The 19,148-nt window shown below is 47.7% G+C and overlaps 1 protein-coding gene and 1 non-coding gene across 13 annotated transcripts in view; one reads left to right on the forward strand and one right to left on the reverse strand.

Moving 5' to 3' along the window:
* ica1 (islet cell autoantigen 1) overlaps nucleotides 1-19,148 on the reverse strand; it is a 316,484-nt gene that overhangs the window by 98,119 nt on the left and 199,217 nt on the right. The window lies entirely within an intron of this gene.
* LOC140425887 (U2 spliceosomal RNA) lies at nucleotides 6,751-6,933 on the forward strand. The gene has a single exon (XR_011948049.1). It is a non-coding gene; the product is annotated as a U2 spliceosomal RNA (small nuclear RNA).

Below are 19,148 nucleotides of genomic sequence, written 5' to 3' on the forward strand. Positions count from 1 at the left end.
TATTATTATTAATACACAACCAAATTGTCTTTGGTTTACTTGATGATAAGCTTCGGGAGATATTATTGCGGGAGGAACATTTGGTGCTGGAAAAGGCAGTGAAGATTTGCCAGGCAAGTGAGATAGCTACACAAAGAATAGGCATACTCTGCTCAAACAAGTTTGGTGCAAACGTGAAAGAAGAAGCCAGCGCCATTAGTGCTGTGGCGCACATCATGAAGAAACGTGGTCACAGTGTGGACAGCCATTTTAAACAGCCGATAGGAGCCACCGCCGCCATCTTGTGCCAAAAGTGTGGCACGCGACTTGCCCCACGACAATTTCCGGCCTTTGGAAAAGTTTATTCCAGATGTGGCCATGTGGGGCACTTTACAAAACAATGTTTGGCGCGCTCCACCATGGACCATGCACGAACGGTGCATGCAGTAGATGTGATAAACACTGAAGAACAGTTATTCATCAATCTCATCGCGGGGAGAAACCAGAGGACTCTGAGGGACAGGGATGGGGACAATATCATAAGAAAGAATGAAGATAATAAGAACACTCCGAAAACCTTTACGTCTGTACTAAAATCGAAGGTAATGCTGAATGATGCTTTCATTCGTTGTGACTTCGACTCTAAAGCGGCCACCAACCTCTTGAGTTGACATGCTTTGCAAAAACTAAACGTGCAGCAGGACTTTGTGATCGGCAAGGGCTGATGATAGACTCTGGAACAAGAACTCTGCAGATCTTCGATGCTTGCAAGCTAGTGCTCTCAGTGGCAGGCATGAAACACACAATACTCTTTCACATTATAGACATGGATGTTGACTCAGTACTCGAGATAAAATCATGCAAATTCCTGAATCCAATCGAGCGACTAAATATCCTAGAAGATAGCTGGTCATCTGAGCACAGCGAATCCCGAAAGACATTTCAGTGTGAACGGTGTATGAGGATTTAGAAGAAATCCCAGTTTAGGGCAACAAATCAGACAAGGGGATGGAACTGCCGGTGAGCATTCCACAATTCTGGTTAACAGCCTTGAAGAACATGCACAGGCTCAATGGCATGATACAAGAACAAGATACAAGTGGAGCTTCACTCTGCGTTTACATTTGGGCCTAATGAGTATTTCATAAATGAGGTGATCACCAAAGTGTATCAGTTGGACTCGGCCACTGAAATCGTTCTTTGCTGAACTACAAATCATGGGCTGCACAGGCTGCAAGCTCGACTGCAGGGAGGGCAAAAAACAATCACAACCACCTGTACAAAACCAAAATACATGGGTCAGAGCACTCCAAGAACAGCGACAAGAACTATATCCAATGAATTGTTCTTCAACTTCTTCGGTCCACCTTAAGTTCCACAGGGTTGAATTTTAAGCCAAGCTTCGGTGGCCAAACAAAAGACTGATTTTGAACTTGCAAAGTTATATTTTGCAGGTGAAAAGACTGACGATGATGCTGAATCCGAGGACGATTATTATGAATATCTGCTTTAAGATATCGATGATGATGGAGAAAGTGATGAACACTGAGCTGCTTGCACATCTCTTTTCCAGCAGCACAGTTGAGGCTCCAGTGGCACGGCTCCGGTGGTCGACAAGCAATGACAAGGTAGTCACGGGGGACGCCCAAACTGTGCTGGATTCTGAGGAGAACGGGAGTTTGGAGATGGCGCATGTAGAAATTGAAGCTGCCGATACAACCAAAGATCAGCTTTTGATTGAACCAGAGATCCAAGAAGCGATCACAATCTTTAAAAAACTGGCCTCCGAGGTATGTGGTGGCCATTCCAAGTCCTTGAAATGGCTCCGGTAATTTACTCCCAAGCAGTCGACGACACCAATGACAAATGGGAGGACATAGATGAAGATGCTGATTATAGCGACGTGGAGATTGCAATAGTAGGCAACTCTGACACTGACTCCAAGGATGACCTAATGACTATCTCATTATGCAGCTCCAAAGACCACTCGCACATTTGCAAGTTTGAGCAAGAAGACCCAGTGCCTGGATCAGCTCAGCCAGAAAGTATAGTCATCTCCAGTGATGAAGAGCAAATCACCGATGCTGCAGCACGCCAGGAAGAGGTGAAACCACGAACCCCAGTTCCATCCTTCATGCCAGCACTAGAAACCAATTTAATCCTGCATGTCGATGAGGCCGCAGAAATAGGCGTGGTTACACCACCCAGATATGACCCGATGCCTAAACCTCTGCAAACAACTCAACACACGACATCCAGCGCCAGAGGTTGCTACAAAGAAAACAACCAAAATCAAAAGACACACCAAAATACGTCACCGTGTCCTAAAAATTAAGAGAAAAAAAGAAGAGAAGACTGGGCGAACTACCTCATCCCACCAACCAACCAGCAAGAAAGTGGAAGAAAAGGCGACTGGTAACACAAGAACGGCAGTCTCGGACACAGGCTTATCAAAAGCACAGGGTGAAGCAAAAGGGAAGCAAGACACCGGCAAGTAAACCAGTCTCTGTCGAGGTGGGCAACAACTCAAAAGAATAAGATCTGTCCAAAGGAAATGGATACATGTCTGGCACAGCATGCTTACGGACACTTTAGTAAAACGCGTTCACTTTACCAGCTACATATAATGAATGTATAAAGTGTAATGTTTAATGTTACCTGTAAAACTTATCTTAATGTTTTGTGAGGAAGGGGGATGTGGTGATATGCTTATGGGCTATATCATAGATGGGTGGTGTGCAACCTCCAACCAGCAGGTGGCGGTACAGACACACCATGCAGTCGCGAGACTAAGGTCATGTGACTTGTCATTCCGATACAAGAAGAGACACATCTGGCCATATTGAGAAGAAGATTGAGAGGATAGTAAGACATACATGTGAATGGTCAGTGCTAGGTGCAAGTTCCAGAGGAGTAGTTAGCAGACTCCATGATAACGTGCTCTGTATCAGATTGCTATCTTACCACACGAGACTCAATAAAAGATTCTGGTTTGGACAAGTCAAAGTGTTTGGTGGATTTCTTCGTAAAGGACAAAGGACCAAACACAACACATCATACCCACCAATTCCATAGTGTTTTACAAGCTCATTTACCACCCCACCAACGCCATTGAAAAAAACCACATCAAAGCACGAATACAAATAGAAGCAAGGCAAATAACCTAAAACCTACATCTAACAAACACAAACAAAACAAGAACTCTGAGCTCATTATCTAAAATAAAACTACTTTAATGAGCTGCAGCGAATCCCTCAAAATAGCTCCCATTAATGAACTCCTTAGTTACCAGGGAGGCTCCAGACTGGAGAAAGAGTAAATTAGATATAAACAACAAATACTAAATCCCAATTTACCTTGCGCACTGAAGGGAAGTTTATATTAACACAACGAACAGAACCCCCCTCGTGTAAAACCCCAATTCTAAACAAGAACTATAAGAACTCAACCCCAAAAGGAATAAGAAAAGGCGAGAACAAACATGAAACTGCAACAATGTAACAATGCAACATGCCCGTCGACAGAGCCAAAAACCCATAACACCAGACCCAACTTGTTTCTTTTAACGAAAGGCTCCGCCTCTCCCGGCACGTGGAAGAAATAATCTTTTGCTTCGTGAGTCACTCTGAGCCGAGCTGGGTTGACCACACCGAACTAGATTCCACTCTTATAAAGGGCAGCCTTGACTCCATTGAACACGGCCCTCTTCTTTGCTAGCTCCATACCCTTGCCCTAATAGAACCTGATGGACTTGACAGAAACATAGAATTCCTACAGCGCAGAAGGAGGCCATTTGGCCCCTGGAGTCTTCACTGACCCTCTGAAAGAGCACCCTACCTAGGCCCAATCCCCGCCCAATTAGAACCAACAAGAGGATGGAAGAAACAAGTTAGTTCACCTCTCCTCACCTGGCCATTAACAAGTCGTAGAAAATTACATAATTTCCAATCTGCTGAAGGCAAGGTTTGGTAAAAAGATTTGGGAGAAAATGAAAAAAAGAACTAGAAGTTACCCTTTTAACAATTAAAGAAATAACAAATTTAATTCTTTCCATATCTCCAAAGGTTCTTTTTAAACACTGAAATTCCAGTCTTGAGCAGTCTTTAGCAGGAACTTGGCAGATTGCTACCCACTGGAATAATAGAACACCCATGAAATGCTGGAACCACTGATGAAATAATGTTCATGATTGCAACCATTTACCCTGGGCGTGATTCTCCGAGACTTCATGCCGAAATCACGCTCGGCTCAGGGGCGGAGAATGGGGCGTCAGACCCGCGATCGGGTCCGACCCCTTCCCGCGGACCAGAGAATCGCCGCCAGTTGCACGCACAGTTGACGCGGCGCCGGTCAGGGGCCATTGAAAGAGGCCCCTGCGGCAATTCTCAGCTGGCTGAGTTCCCGCCGGCGTGGTTCCCTCATGGTTCCACCCGGCGAGCACTTGGAGTGGCGGCTGCGGACACAGTCCGCGATCGCCCTGGTGGGGGGCGGGGAGTCCGTCACCGGGGGGGGGGCTCCGTCACCGGGGGGGGGGGGGGCTCCAGGATGGCCAAGGTTCCGATCGGGGGCCACCGATCGGCGGGCATGCGCAATCTGGGGGGCCTATATTGTTGGGGCCGGCCCGCTGTGTGGGTCCGCCATGTTGCGCGGGGCCGCCGCCACGGGCGAGGAAAAAAAGGAAAAAGTCCGGGAGGGATTCTTGCACGTTTTCCGGCGGGCGTGGGGATTTAGTCCCCAAAACGGAGAATCCTGGTGGAGGACTCTGATTTATTCTGGCCTCAGTGAAGTCTAAAGTGGACCCACATTATTTTGAAGTTTTGAGTGTGGTAGATTTCAGAAATTCGAGGAACTCATTTTCATCTCTGTTATGCTCAGAAAGCAGATACAAGACAGGGTGTTATGTTATGCTAAGTTAGGTAGAAATGACCTCTGCCTATTTTCTACTCTGGTGAGTAGGCATTCAAGAGTGGTTTGGGGATTTGAGAGCTGCCAATTTCAATTGATGCCCTATATTACTTGCTATTGGTAGATAGCTCAAAGGCTGCTAAATGACCGCAAGCCTGAGCATGGAACACAGAAGGCTAGTGAGAGTTTAATTTTGTCTGCACATCATGGGAACAACCTGAACCTCTTACAGAAGAGCTACATTACTGCTGCAGCAGTAATGGGAGGTGTTACCACCTCCTTGGGGGCCAAGGACTATGCTGTATAAGATCCCCTGCCTTTATCACAGAGTATGAACTCCCCTGGTAATTGGGGGCGAGGTTTCCCTTTAACAAGGGGGAACCTCTCAGTATAAAAACCCTGACGTTGGTTGCAGGGCGGGGAGAGTGGCCCTTTGGGGAGAGGAGGAGAGGAGTTGTTTGCTTTGTAATTGTGTATACCGAAATAAACTTATCCCACTGTGCGCTTCTTCATCTCTTCCATTGGATTCTACAGGACTCATTTTTAAAATGATTTTGATGTGAGGATCTCGCAATAATGGACACGTAATCTACTCACAGGGGCCCATGAGACCCTCCAGACAAATTTTGTGAATGAAATGGGACCAATAGCTGTGAAGGTCATTGCAGGAATCTAGCCCCAATAAACAAGATATAGTGCTCCAAAAAGTTCAGACATGTGTTCACATTCAGTGTGATGTCTCGTGGTTTACAGAAATTCAACATAATTACAGTTTTAGACTCAAATGTGACATTTTATTGAATGTACTCCTCAGTTCACACCATGTGCTGCTGACTGATGCACTGTCGCTCGGTACCCTGGCTATAGTGCAGTCATGAGGGGTGTAGAATTTAGGATATATAAGTATACATACGCAGAACAACATGGCTCTTAAATCATTTTGGAATGACAAAATAACATTTTATATCTATATTTTCAAAAGCCATGTCCTACCAACTGCACCACTTGCCTCAGCCACTATTCAACGCACCAAATGCCTATCGCGCACCTACTAAAAACTCTTAATCACAACTCATAGCTAACATTCATAGCTTCAGTTCACACTCATACAATTAGCACTGCTACAAGTCTCATCTCACAGTTTGTGCCCAATTCAGCTGTTCAATCATGACAGCCAGAACACCGAAACACATTATATTACACTTATCAAAACACTTCCTTCTCTCCTGCAGGACAAGGTTGTGTACAACTAAAGGCAGCAGTACCTTACTGGTGGAGAATGAGCAAAGCTGCATGCTCATACTCTGATCGAAGAGATGTGGTCGCCATTATTGGAGCTATCTTCGCTGAGACCAGCACCAGCAGCAATGGTTGAAATCATTAAAGATAGTATTTTTATACAATCCTCCATCTCACATCCCACTTCCTGTGCAACGCAATTTCTTCTGATTTACAAGGTGCAGATGGTGTAAGCATGCACCGCTTGCTTTCTCCCTGCCTGCCCTCACAATAACCCTACCTTTTTATTTTTCCTTTCACATACCCAAGAACTGTAACCTGGACAGGCAACGGTGAATGAGCAACAGATGGATGAATAGAAGTTTGCGTTACACGGTCAGTCACTGACATTCACCATCACCAACTCAGATAGTGCATATTTGAGAGGAGAGCTTGGAGGAGGTATTTGCATGTGGTGAGGCACCAGGCATCAATGACATGCAACCAGGATAGGGGGCAAGAGTATGTTCTGATGCAGAGGACTCAAATGATTCAAAAGAAGGCTGATACATATGCAAAATTAAATGCTTTGTGCATTTAATGGGGAGTCTGGTACCAACTTGGCAAATAGTTTTATGCAGCCCATTTTTGTCTTCTTGGCCTTTTGGCTAAGATCAAGTGCAGTATTTGTTCTTATCAGTTTTTGTAATATTTGCTCTCATCAGTTTTTCCAAAGAGCTAGTGAAGACAGCAGAAGAGAAGACAGCAGAAGAGAATACAGCATTTGAGATCTGCTGCTATTGGCAGAACTTCATGCTGGTTTAAGCCTCTGGCTTGCACCTATCGCCGGTACAGCACAATTCATTGTTGGAGCTATGGCTGCCGCAGCCTCTCGAGCATCAGGCCAAGGGATGCAGAATACTGTCAGGGTGACAGTGAAGATGCTGGGAGAGAACTTGCCCATGGATCAAACCGACTTTGTGAGGTGGGTGCTCTTCGAGTGTTGCGGGTTTGAAGTGGCAGGCATCTTTTGCTTGCAAGACTTGGACGTCACCTTCAGGTGGATTGCCAGATGCATCAAGCTTCTGTAGATATTCAAGGAGGAAGGTGACCACGGGCACCTGCTCATTCTGACTGCAGCCCTCTGTTTATACTACTATTGCAGCGGAACCGAGTTGTCACATATGCCACCTGTATAACCCCCACATCCCTGTGGTGGATGTGCTCAAGTTCCTCATCAAGTAAGTTGGGCTGAATGGAAACAACACTGAAATGAAAGACACTTTGGTGTTTTGATGAGCACACGACAGGTTAAGCATACCTTGAAAACAGATGCAAATGGGTGCATCCTGTGCCATCCCTCCAGCTTCGCCACTGGAGGAAGTGGAGCCTATGTATTCTACGTGTGTCGCACCTGTGACAAAACTGGACACGTTACTGCAAACTGCAGCATCGCCTTCTGCAGAGACTGTATGCAGGAGGGACATACAACCAAGGACAGTAAAGAAAGCAAGTACTGTAACCTGTGAGGGGAGGCTGGCCATTTTTACAAGGCCTGCCCAAAACAGGGTGCTACGTACGCACAAACCATCAGTGGTGGAGCGGCAAATCATCAGTGGTGGAGAGTTGGTATGGCAACTGCTCGGTTCAAGACCGTAAGAAACTACAGAGAGTCGTGAACACAGCCCAGTCCATCACACAAACCCGCCTCCCATCCATTGACTCTGTCTACACCTCCTACTGCCTTGGGAAGGCGGCAGCATAATCAAAGACCCCCCCCCACCTGGGTTATTCTCTCTTCCAACCTCTTCCATCAGGCAGAAGAGACAAAAGTCAAGGAACACGCACAAACAGATTTAAAAGCAGCTTCTTCCCTGCTGTTACCAGACTCCTGAATGACCCTCTTACGGACTGAACTGATTTCTCCATGCATCTTCTCTACTGAGTCATACTACAATTTGTGTGCTTCACCTGTCGGTGGCTAGGTATTTACATAGTGTACCTATCGTATGTTTTTCATGTATGGAATGATCTGCCTGGACTGTAAGCAGAACAATACTTTTCACTGTACCTCGGTATACGTGACAATAAATCAAATCAAATCAAAGCAGATTACCACAAGGGAGGTTCATGTACCCTCCAACAGTAAGGACCAAAATGTCGCCACACAGGATGCTGCAAAAGAAGACAAGATACCCTAGCAGAAAGTGGAAGCCCAAGTAGACCCTGACAAAACACCCTCACCTCCATCAAACAAGGAACATTCAATGGACGAGGAGGTAGCAGAACAAGAAGGGTCCTGGCAAATGGTGACTAGGAAAATTCATAAGCAGAGAACATTATAGAAATTATGTGCTAATATTCTTGTGAACAGTAAAAGGCGGCAGCTGTCAGCTAGCGCCTCCTATGTCACCTCCTCCTCAGGTGAGGGAGGACAAGTGGGCCACCTACTAAAATAAACTGCTAAGCACCGAGGCAGTATGGGAGCCACACAGCCCACAGATGAAGGCAACAAAACATCCCAGGAGCATCAACTTCTGGTCAATGGAAGCAGCGATGTGACCAACACACCCTAGATCCAGGAAAATAAATGCGAACACACACCAGCTCAGGAAACTGGGAACAGCAGCGTTTGAGATAAAAATCACCCGGCATTCCCAACATCTACTGAGTGCAACGCAGAACACCACTGGTACAAAATCCCCCAGTGTCACCCGGTCAATGTTATGGGCCCGAGGCAGACCAGGACTGGTTTCTCAGACCTGCAAATCGGAAACAGTTCATGAACACCATAGGTAAGCAGGAACGCACCCAGCAACTCAACCTGAAACTGAATAGACTCTGGACTTTGTGACTGGTTAATATACTTTTTAAAATGGGTTTAAAAATTTCATCTATTAACGTGCAAAGCATTAAGGCTACTTCGCAACATGTGGCTAGCTTTGCTTAGCTGGCCAACATTAAAGCCGACTTGCTGTTCCTATAGGAGTGTGGGATACCGCACCTCAGTACTGAGAGACAGTGTTCGAGCTGGTGATCCCACAGGCCTTCCACCTGGTCAGAAGGAAACAAATGTCATTCCTTCCTCTGCTGCAGGATGGCAAATTCACCATCACCAAAGTTAAGGAGGCGGTGAACGGTCGCGTCCTGGCAGCAGGCGTCACATACGAAAATGCTCCCCTCAGACTGATTAATGTGTATGCCATGACCATAAAGAGCGAGTGGCTGGCATCCTTCAACAGCTCCCACTGTTGCTGGCCAGTCACCCTGGGCAGTGACTTCAACGACATCATCGATGCGGCTGGACAATCAGTCAGGGTCGGCAGCTAACTGGATGCCACATTCAGATTCCTGATTGATATGTTAAAAGATGCCAAGCTGCACAATGTCTTTAGCAATCCTCAGATGGAGTGCAGTGTAGATACACACTGACATGACCAGACGGCCAACCCAAGATAGAATTCCTGTTTGTGTCCTGTGCTTTCATGGTCAGGACCACCGACGTCAAGCTGGTGTTCATCTCTGACCACTGCCGCCTACTGGCCAACTGTCACCTTACAGGAAAACCAGACAGTGGAGTGGGAACATGGAAGCTGAATGTAAAACTGTTGAACCCAGAGAACCTCGAAGAATTCAAGACGGATTAGAAAGGTTGAAGAACAGTGAAACTCCTCTTTGAGTCGCCATCGTTCTGGTGAGAAGCCATCAAGGTGAACAAAGAGGTTCTTCAACCCCAAAGGTGTTCAGAAGGTGAGAGAGATTTGGGGAAATGTCCTGACTCCGGAAAAGCCTGCAGAATCAGCTCTGGCTGCAGTCGATGGGGGTTGATGTCATGGAGGACCCCCAAGAGGTGAAGAGACAGCAAGCCTTGCTCTTAACCTCGGAGGCCTCCAAAGGTCATCTTCTGATCCAGAAACCGTTCCGTGGAACAGGATGAGAAGTACCCATGTTTCTTCCTCCAAAAGGTGCACGCAGAAACCTTTGTTATCAGCAACTTGAAGGAAGATGACAGATGAGTAAAGTAATCGCAGTTTCACATTCGGAGGATCAACATATCCTTTTATGGTAGACTGTATGGCTTGAAGCAAACAGGGAGCATGACCACCCAGTCCTTCCTGTTATCCATCACGGAGGTCTTAGAGGACCATGAGCAGGAGAGCCTGGACAAACTACTAACACTGGATATGCTGACAAAGGCCGTCAAGTCCTTTGAAACAAGCAAAACCCCCGGAAGCGATGGCTTACCGGCTGAGTTGTATTCTGCTTTGTGAGGCCAGATTGACCCAGACCTGCTGGAAGTGTACAAGAGTATGTTTCTGGACGGCAGCATGCCAGAATGCATGAGGAGAGGCATCATTACTCTCATCTACAAGCAGAAGGGGGAAAAGAAAGGAATTATAAATTGGCGACCCATTTTACTGTTGAATGTGGACTATAAAATTCTTGTTAAGGTTATCCGGTCAAATCTGCTCTGGAGTCGGTGATCCACATTGACCAGACCTCTGCTGTACCCGACTGGAAGATCTCTGACAACTGTGCGCTACTTTATAATAACCTTATAAAATCTTAAAAGGTTTATTGAATATTGTAAAAGTAAGCTTCTATAGCAGCTTGTTGGCTGAAGAACATGGGACAGGTCATGTCTTGAGCACAGATATTCCTTTTTTTAAAAAAAGATATTTTATTCCAAACATATTCAACATAATAATACAGCCTTAACATCCAACAGAGCATACAATTTGTCCATTTTCCCCCCATTTATTACCCCCTTCCCTCCCCCAACGAACAGCTGCTCAAATATAGCCAGGACCGGCTTCCACCATACCTCGAAGACCTCCTCCAACCCTCTTAAGGAAAATTTGATTTTCTCCAACCTAAGAAACTCACACAAGTCTCCCAACCAAGCCGCCATCCCGACGACGTGGCCGACCTCCAATTCAAAACTAGCCGTTGCTGGGCAATCAGAGAGGCGAAGGCCACAAGATCAGTCTCCTTCCTCTCCAACAGCTCTGGTAACTCCGATACCCCAAAGATCACCACCATAGTGTCTGGCTTCATCTCAACCCCTATAATCCTCGATAGGTACCCGAACAACCCTCCCAAAAACTCTCCAACGCCTCACATCCCCAGAACAAATGGGCCTGGTTCGCTAGCCTCCTCCCACACCTCTTGCACCCATTCACTATCTCTGGAAAAAAAACATTAATAAGGGCCCAAGTTATGTGGATCCTATCCACCACCTTAAATAGTATAATGCTCATCCTTGTGCAGGAGGAGGTTAAGTTCACTCGGCGCATTATTTCGCACCAAGGTCCCATTCCTATCTCCCTCCCAAAATCCTCCTCGCACTTCTGCTTGATCCTTTTCCCTAAGGCCGTGCCCTGCTCTCCCAACCACCCAATCCTACCATGCCCCCCCCCCCCAACATTTGCTGCCAAAGCGCATATTCCGGTACCTTGCAAAGTCCTGCACCTGCCAATATCTAAACCCTTGCATCTCGAACATCTCCCGCAGCTCCTGTAACCCAGCAAACCTCCCCTCCGCAAACATGTCCATGGCCCTCCGCTCACCATCTCCTATCCATCCCCCCGGTGGTAAAGCTATGATCCCCACACAGTGGAATCATCATCGACATATGACACAGTTTAAAGCACCTCCTCAGCTTATTCCAAATTTTTACAGACGACTCCACCGAACTACACGTGGTTCCTCGGAGTGAATAGCAGTTGGGCCATCGCCAGAGCCCTCAGGTTGCAGAGCCCTTGCAAGACTCCTCCTCCAATCTAACGCAATCTGCGCCCCCTCCCCCCAACCATCCACGAACCTTCTCCACAATCGCTGCCTAATAGTAATGCAACAAATTTGGGAATGCTAGCCCCCTTGCTGACTCTACATTTGCAACAGAGCCCTCTTCGCCCTCATCACCTTCCCTGCCCACACAAATTCCGAGATTAGCACATCTACCCTCCAAAAAAAAGGTCTTGGGGAGGAAAATTGGAAGGGACTGAAACAGAAACAGGAATCTTGGCAGTATGTTCATCTTCACCACCTGCACTCTCCCTGCCAATGTCAAATGTGGAATATCCCACCCTTTTAAGGACCCCCTTGACCCCTTCTACCAATCCCGTCAAGTTCCATCTATGCATTCTGGCCCCTCATGCGTTACTTGGATCCCCAGGTACTGGAACTGCTCCCTTGCCACCATAAACAGCAGAGCTCCCAGGTTCGCCCCCTGCCCCACAGCATTCACCGGGAACACCTTCCTTTTCCCAACATTCAATTTATAGGCCAAAACCTCTCCAGTAAACCCATGATTCTGCCCATGCTTTCGAACGGGTCGGTCATGAACAGGTCATCGACATACAATGACACCTGGTGCTCCCTTTCCCCCTCTCAATCCCCTGCAGATCAGCCAAGACCCGAAGTGCCATCGCCAAGGGCTCAATCGCCAATGCGAACAACAACGGGGATAATGGACAGCCCTGCCACGTTCTTCTGTGCAACCCAAATTACCCCGAGTTTGTCTCATTCATATTTGCATTGGGGGATGCATACAGCAACCGAACGCATGCCACAAACCTCAGCCTGAAGCCAAGCCTCCGCAGGATTTCAAACAAATCCCCCCACTGTACCTGGTCAAAGGCCTTCTCTGCATTGACACGATCACCACCGGCACTCCGTTTGATCCGACACCTTTCCAACCTTCTCGCCAATACGTTAGCCAGGATCTGCATTCAGCAGCAAGATGGCCCTACAGACTCACACTCCAATGGATCCTTCCCTTTTTCTGGGATCAGCGAAATCGATGCATACACCAGAGTAGCTGGTAACCCCCACCTCTCCACCGTTTCATGAAACATGGCCAAAAGGTGGGGGCCAACTCCGTCGTGAACTGCTTATGGGAAACCATCCGACCCTGGCGCCTTACCCGACTGCATCATGCCAGTGCACTCCATCACCTCCTTTAACCCTAATGGCTCCTCCAGTGCCTACCTCATCCATTGCTCCAACTCCATCTAAAAAGCGACCCATATCAAACTCCCCCCCCCCCCCCCCCCCCCCAACCAGCTCGGCCCTATACAGCCCCTCATTAAAGGCCTTGCACACATAATTTATCCTCTCTGGATCTGACACCACTTCTTTGCACCCCCCCCCCCTCCCCATACCCCCCTGCCTTCGCCTGAAGAATTTCCCTCAACACTACCTGTCGCTGCAGTTGTTGGGCCAAACATGTGGCTGGCCTTCTCCCCTACTCATGCTGTACCCACACAGCTGACCCACCACCCTTCCCATCGTCAATCAATCAATCTGCCCCTGCAACTTCTTTATTTCCGCCAACAACTCCTTCATGGGAGTCACAGAGTACTTCCTATCCACCTCAACTGTCTCAACCAACAGTCGCCGATGCTCCTCCTGTTATGGGCCAGCGTTTAGAAAACTCCAAAGTATATCATGGAGTTCACCTGACCTATTTATTGATTTGGTTACAATGAGCACAAGAGCCTGCCTTTCAGGTGTTATTCAACAGAGTTCTTATGTGCTTTTAATCAAAAAACAAGCTTTGTTCTATGAATTTAGTTAACATTTGTACAAACTCACACAGTAAGAACCTTTATCAACAAACATAAAGGCCCCACACAGCTACAGTAATCTATGTATAACTCTTAGTGAATTCCCTGAGAACTGTTCCAATTCAACAACAAAATCCAAGTAAAACCAGAAACCCCTTTTCAAAGGTGTAGCCCAGTACACAGCATCTTACTGGTGTAAGACTTGTTATTGATACTCTTATTCTCCTTTCCAAACAGTAGGTTTAAATTATCTCTTTTAAGTTACCAAGTTAAGTCTGGAAACAGCTTTTAAAATGAAGATATAGAGACACTTCTTTCCCTGTGCCGCTCAAAACCAGTTCAAACTCATGGTGAAAGTAAAACTCAGAGCCACTGCCCAGCTCCACCCACATAATGACATCACTGAAGCCATGTGATAAGACAAAAACATTTCTTAAAGGGACACTCCCGTGACACTCCCTCCCCATCTTATCCTTATGGGCCTTGAACAAAATTATTTCCCCCCGGACCACCGCTTTCAAGGCTCATGGCTGCAAATACTTCCCCAACCTGATCAAGCTCAACATAATTCTTAACTGCCACTGCTACCTTCCCACAGAACTCTTTGTCGACCAAAACCACAAATCCAAGCTCCGCTCCGGCTCTGCACCTGATCCGACCAAAGTCTCACATCTAGATAGATATAGTTCTAATTTTAAAAAAGGGTTAAAGAGATATGATCAACAGGTGGGGAGATGGATTTGAGACCAGGAAGAGATCATCCACAATCTGACTGAGTGGCGGAGCAGGCTCGAAGGGCTGAATTGCCTACTTTTGCTCCTAATTCCTTTGATCCTATGTTGCTATAGTGAGGAGCATGGTCCCAAATCACTATTCCCACATATTCCGCACTTCCACGCCCATCAGCACCGCCAGGCTCACCACAAAAAAGTCAATCCGGGAATACACACTATACACATGCTAAAAGGAGGAATATTTACTCTCTCCCGGGTGCCAAAACCTCCAGGGATCCACCATCCCCATTCTCTCCATGAACCCTCCCAACTCTTGCACCATTCCTGACCTCCCCATCGACTTAGAGCTTGACAAATCCAACCTCGGCTCCAATATACAATTAATATCCCCCCCCCACCCCCACCCCCCCCACCCCCCCCCCACCCCCCCCCACCCCCCACCCCCCCCCACCCCCACCCCCCCCACCCCCCCCCCCCCCACCCCACCCCCCGGTGAGAGTCTAAGTCTGGAGTCATCCCTAATAGCCTCTTCATGAATCTAGCATCATCCCAATTAAGCACATACACATTCACCAACACCTACTGGAGTCCCCACTAGCACCTCACTCACTATCACAAACCTCCCCACCCCAGCCTGCACTTCCCTGTTCCCTGTAAACCCACTTTTCTTGTTCAACAGTATAGCAACCCCAAGTGGAACATTTGCCCTAACCACCCCTTCCTCAACCTCAACTGCCACCGACCCCTTCCTCAACCTCCACTGCCACCCACCCCTTCCTCAACCTCACCTGATCTTTCACCCAGAGATGCATCTCCTTTGATCTCGGTTTTCAAGCGCGTGAACACCAGGGTTAACCAGCTCATTTAGCCCATGGTCATTCCCTGTCACAATTCTCAAGGTAGGCGTCCACCTCCTCTCGTCCCTAGAGTCCGCCATCATCACCCTTGGGCTCCGCCCCCTCATCCCCACTCTGAATTAGGCCCACCCAAGAAGGGCCCCGCCCATCCATGACCAAACACGCCCTCCATAGCTGCCACGTCGATCCCCACTCCCCTCCCTAACCCCTCTTCCCCTCCCTATATCTCCCCCACTTCAATTCTGTTCATGAGCATTTCCTGCTAGCATGGCGACTCCCATCTCAAGGTCCTAACCCATCCGCACCCCCTCTACCCATCCCACCTCCACCCCCTCGTTGCTTCTCTCCATCCCGGCCCTTCCCTTCCCCCCAGTATCCCGAACCCTAACCCTAACCCAACTCAATGCGAGAAATATCAGCCCATACAGAGAATTCACAAACCACCCCACTGCCGCACCACGACCCACAACAACCCCTCATTTCCTACAAAAAACATAATCAACAGTGTGCAATAGTATTAAACGTTATACCCCCAACATCGGAGGGCCCCCCTCCAAAACAATCAACAATTTAACTTCAATACGAAAATGACAAAATATACAAAAAAGGGGGATGCAACCACCCCCATAACAACCTAAAGCTAATCGAAACAGCCAACAAAATTTAACAGAGACAGAACTTCCACCAACACCCTCCCTCCCTTCCACCCTCCCCCAGCTTATGTTCCTTAATAAAGTCATTTACATCCACCGGCATCCCAAACTAATATTCCTGGCCCTCGTAAGTGACGCGGCAGGATACCGCACCCCAAACGGAGCCCATCTCTTGGTCAGCTCCACACCAATGTCCTGATAAATCCAGATTTGGTTTCCTTCCCAATCGCAATCCCGTTGTACTCTGCCCCACTTCAGAATCTTTTCCTTGCCCTGGAACTTGTGCCTATGCACAATCACCGCCCACGTGGCTCTCCCATTCTTGGCCTCTGCCTCAGGGACCTATGAGCCCGATCCACCTCCGGGGCCTTGTCCAGCACCTGCTCAGCCACCAATCTCGCCAGCATGCTCGCGAAATAACCCGTTGCACTCGTTCCCTTCGTTCCCTCTGGTAGACCCACAATCTGAAGATTTTGCTGCCTGGACCTGTTCTCCTGGTCCTCCACCTTTTCTCACAGTGACTTACACATGTCCCCCAGGATCGTCATCTCCATTTCCAGTGACACAACCCAATCACTCTGGTCAGAGACCACCTTCTCCACCTCCAAGAACGTCGCTCCCTGCACCTCCAGATTCTTCTCCACCCGTTCCAAAATTCCGTGAAAAGGTGCCACTGTCCCTTCAGTCGCCTTTGACCAGTCGGATTTCTTTTTTGTCCTTAATAAAGCTAATCGACTACTCCATTGGCAGCTTTCCAGTCGGCGGTGACCATTCTCTCTCTGCCATTTTTGCTATTGGTGCTGCGCCACGAGTCTCCTCCAACTCTTTAGCCAGGGATCTCACTGTCTTCTGTCAAGTTTGGTAACCCGCAGACATGCCCATCCTGGGAAGAACTAATCCCCCTCTACTCTCTGCACAATATTTCCACCAAAACTCCACAAAGTTCGGGTAAAAGGGGCCAAAGCCAACACCTTCAAGGAGGAGCCACCCTGTGTGCGACCATTCACTCCATGGCCACCATCAGAAGTCCCCAAGCACAGATATTCTGATAAGGTTGGATCTCATAACCCGTATATAAACCAACCGCTTGAGAAAAGATTAAAAATAGGCTGTTGAGAGTTAAAAACCTCATTTTGGACAGGAACGAGTTTTCAAGATGATCGATGTCGGCTTCAGCCTTCCTCAGATGGTATGTTATGGGTCAGGGTTTAGAGAATCCCAAAGTGTATCATGGAGTTCACCTGACCTACAACTTTTAATAGATTGTGGTATGGGGAGCACACGGCCCACTCTATGGGTGTGGTACAGCAGAAATGGAAAAGTATTTTTTTAAAACAAAATAATGTTTATTCTATGAACTCAAGTTAACCTTTTTGAAACAAACAGTGAATATCTTAGCAACCATTAATTCAAAGATAACCCCCAAAGAATACAACACTAAGTAACCTGTATGCTGTCCTTTTACACCCAAAAGACTTAACAAACCTCTAAACAGAAGCACATCAGGGTTTACATTCAATACTGAAAACATTTAAAATTCTTCTGAATTCACCAAATGATCAAGAGATAGTCCTTCATGGCTGAGAGCTCAACAATACAGCTGCTTTGGCTGACTTCAGCTGCGACTTCAGCTGCAACACACTGAAAAACGAAACCTAAAAGACAGACACACCCAAGCTTTTCTCAAATTGAAACTAAAAAGCAGAACCAGAGCTCAGCTCCACCCACACTCTGACATCACTGCAGTAACATGAGCAGCCAAATATTTCTTAAAGTGACATTCTCATGACAGGTGGAAGACCTGGGAAGAGTTCCCTAACATTGGTTAGTGAGCAGAAGGCTGCCATTACCAGCTATAGAGATCAACAATAAACTATCGCTCTGTTCTTCCTCCAGGACTAGTAAACTGTTCTTACCGATCATGCACCGTATGCTTTTCCTGTCAATTTAGCTTATTTATAATTTCTAAACTGTTGCTTAAGAAACTACTTTAAAATAGATGCAGGAATTTCTGGATGGATTGGAGTACCCGAGGTTAGGGGACAGGGCTACATTAGAAGGAGCGATTGTGGAGCAAGAGATAAAGGATGCGATTGGGAGGATGCAGTCGGGGAAGGTGGCAGGACCGGATGGGTTTCCGGTGGAATATTATAACAAATTCAAGGATAAGCTGGCACCCCTGATGGTGGGGATGTTTGAAGAGGCGACAGGGAAGGGGGTGTTGCCACAAACTTTGAGGCAGGCATCGATTTCCCTGCTGCTAAAAAAAGATAAGGATCTGACGGAGTGTGGATCGTATCGGCCCATATCACTTCTGAATGTGGACGCAAAAGTATTGATGAAGGTACTGGCGGGTAGGCTGGTGGAGTGCCTCCCGAAGGCGATAGGTGAAGATCAGACGGGGTTCGTGAGAGGGAGGCAGCTCTTTTCAAACGTTAGAAGGTATTGAACGTCATTATGGCACAGGCAGGGGGGAAGGAAACAGAGGTGGTTGTGGCATTGGAGCCTTCTAAGAAGTTTGACCGGGTAGAATGGGGGTACTTGATGGCAGTTCTGGAGCGGTTTGGGATTGGACCAAGATTTGTGAACTGGATAAAGCTACTATATAAGGAGCCGAGGGCGAGTGTCCGCACAAACAACATCAGCTCGAGATACTTTTCTCCCCACCGTGGGACTAGGCAGGGATGTCCTATGTACCCCCTGCTGTTTGCACTCGCGATTGCGCCGTTGGCCATCGCATTAAAAAGGTCGGGGTATGGAAAGGAATAGTGCGGGGGGGGGGGGGGGGGGGGATTGAGCATAGGGTGTCCTTATATGCCGATGACTTGCTGTTATACGTGTCGGAACCGAGTGGGTCGATAGGGGGAATATTGGAGCTGCTTCAAGTGTTTGAGTCTTTCTCGGGGTACAAACTAAATCTAGATAAGAGTGAGTATTTTGTGGTGTCTCGGCCGGGGGTGGGGGCAGGGGTGGGGGGGCTGCCATTCCGTAGGGCAGGGACTCACTTTAGGTACCGGAGGGTGCAGGTTGCCCGGGAGTGGGGGGGGGGGGGGGGGGGGGGGGGATCTGGCAAGGTGGGATGGTCTCCCTCTGTCACTGGCGGGTCGGGATGGTCTCCCTCTGTCACTGGCGGGTCGGGTACAGGCGGTTAAAATGAATGTGTTGCCACGATTTCTGTCTATTTTTCAATGCCTGCCGATTTTCCTGCCAAAGGCTTTTTTCAGAGAGATT

The sequence above is a fragment of the Scyliorhinus torazame genome, chromosome 6, assembly GCF_047496885.1.
Source record: "Scyliorhinus torazame isolate Kashiwa2021f chromosome 6, sScyTor2.1, whole genome shotgun sequence".
NCBI lineage: Eukaryota > Metazoa > Chordata > Chondrichthyes > Carcharhiniformes > Scyliorhinidae > Scyliorhinus > Scyliorhinus torazame.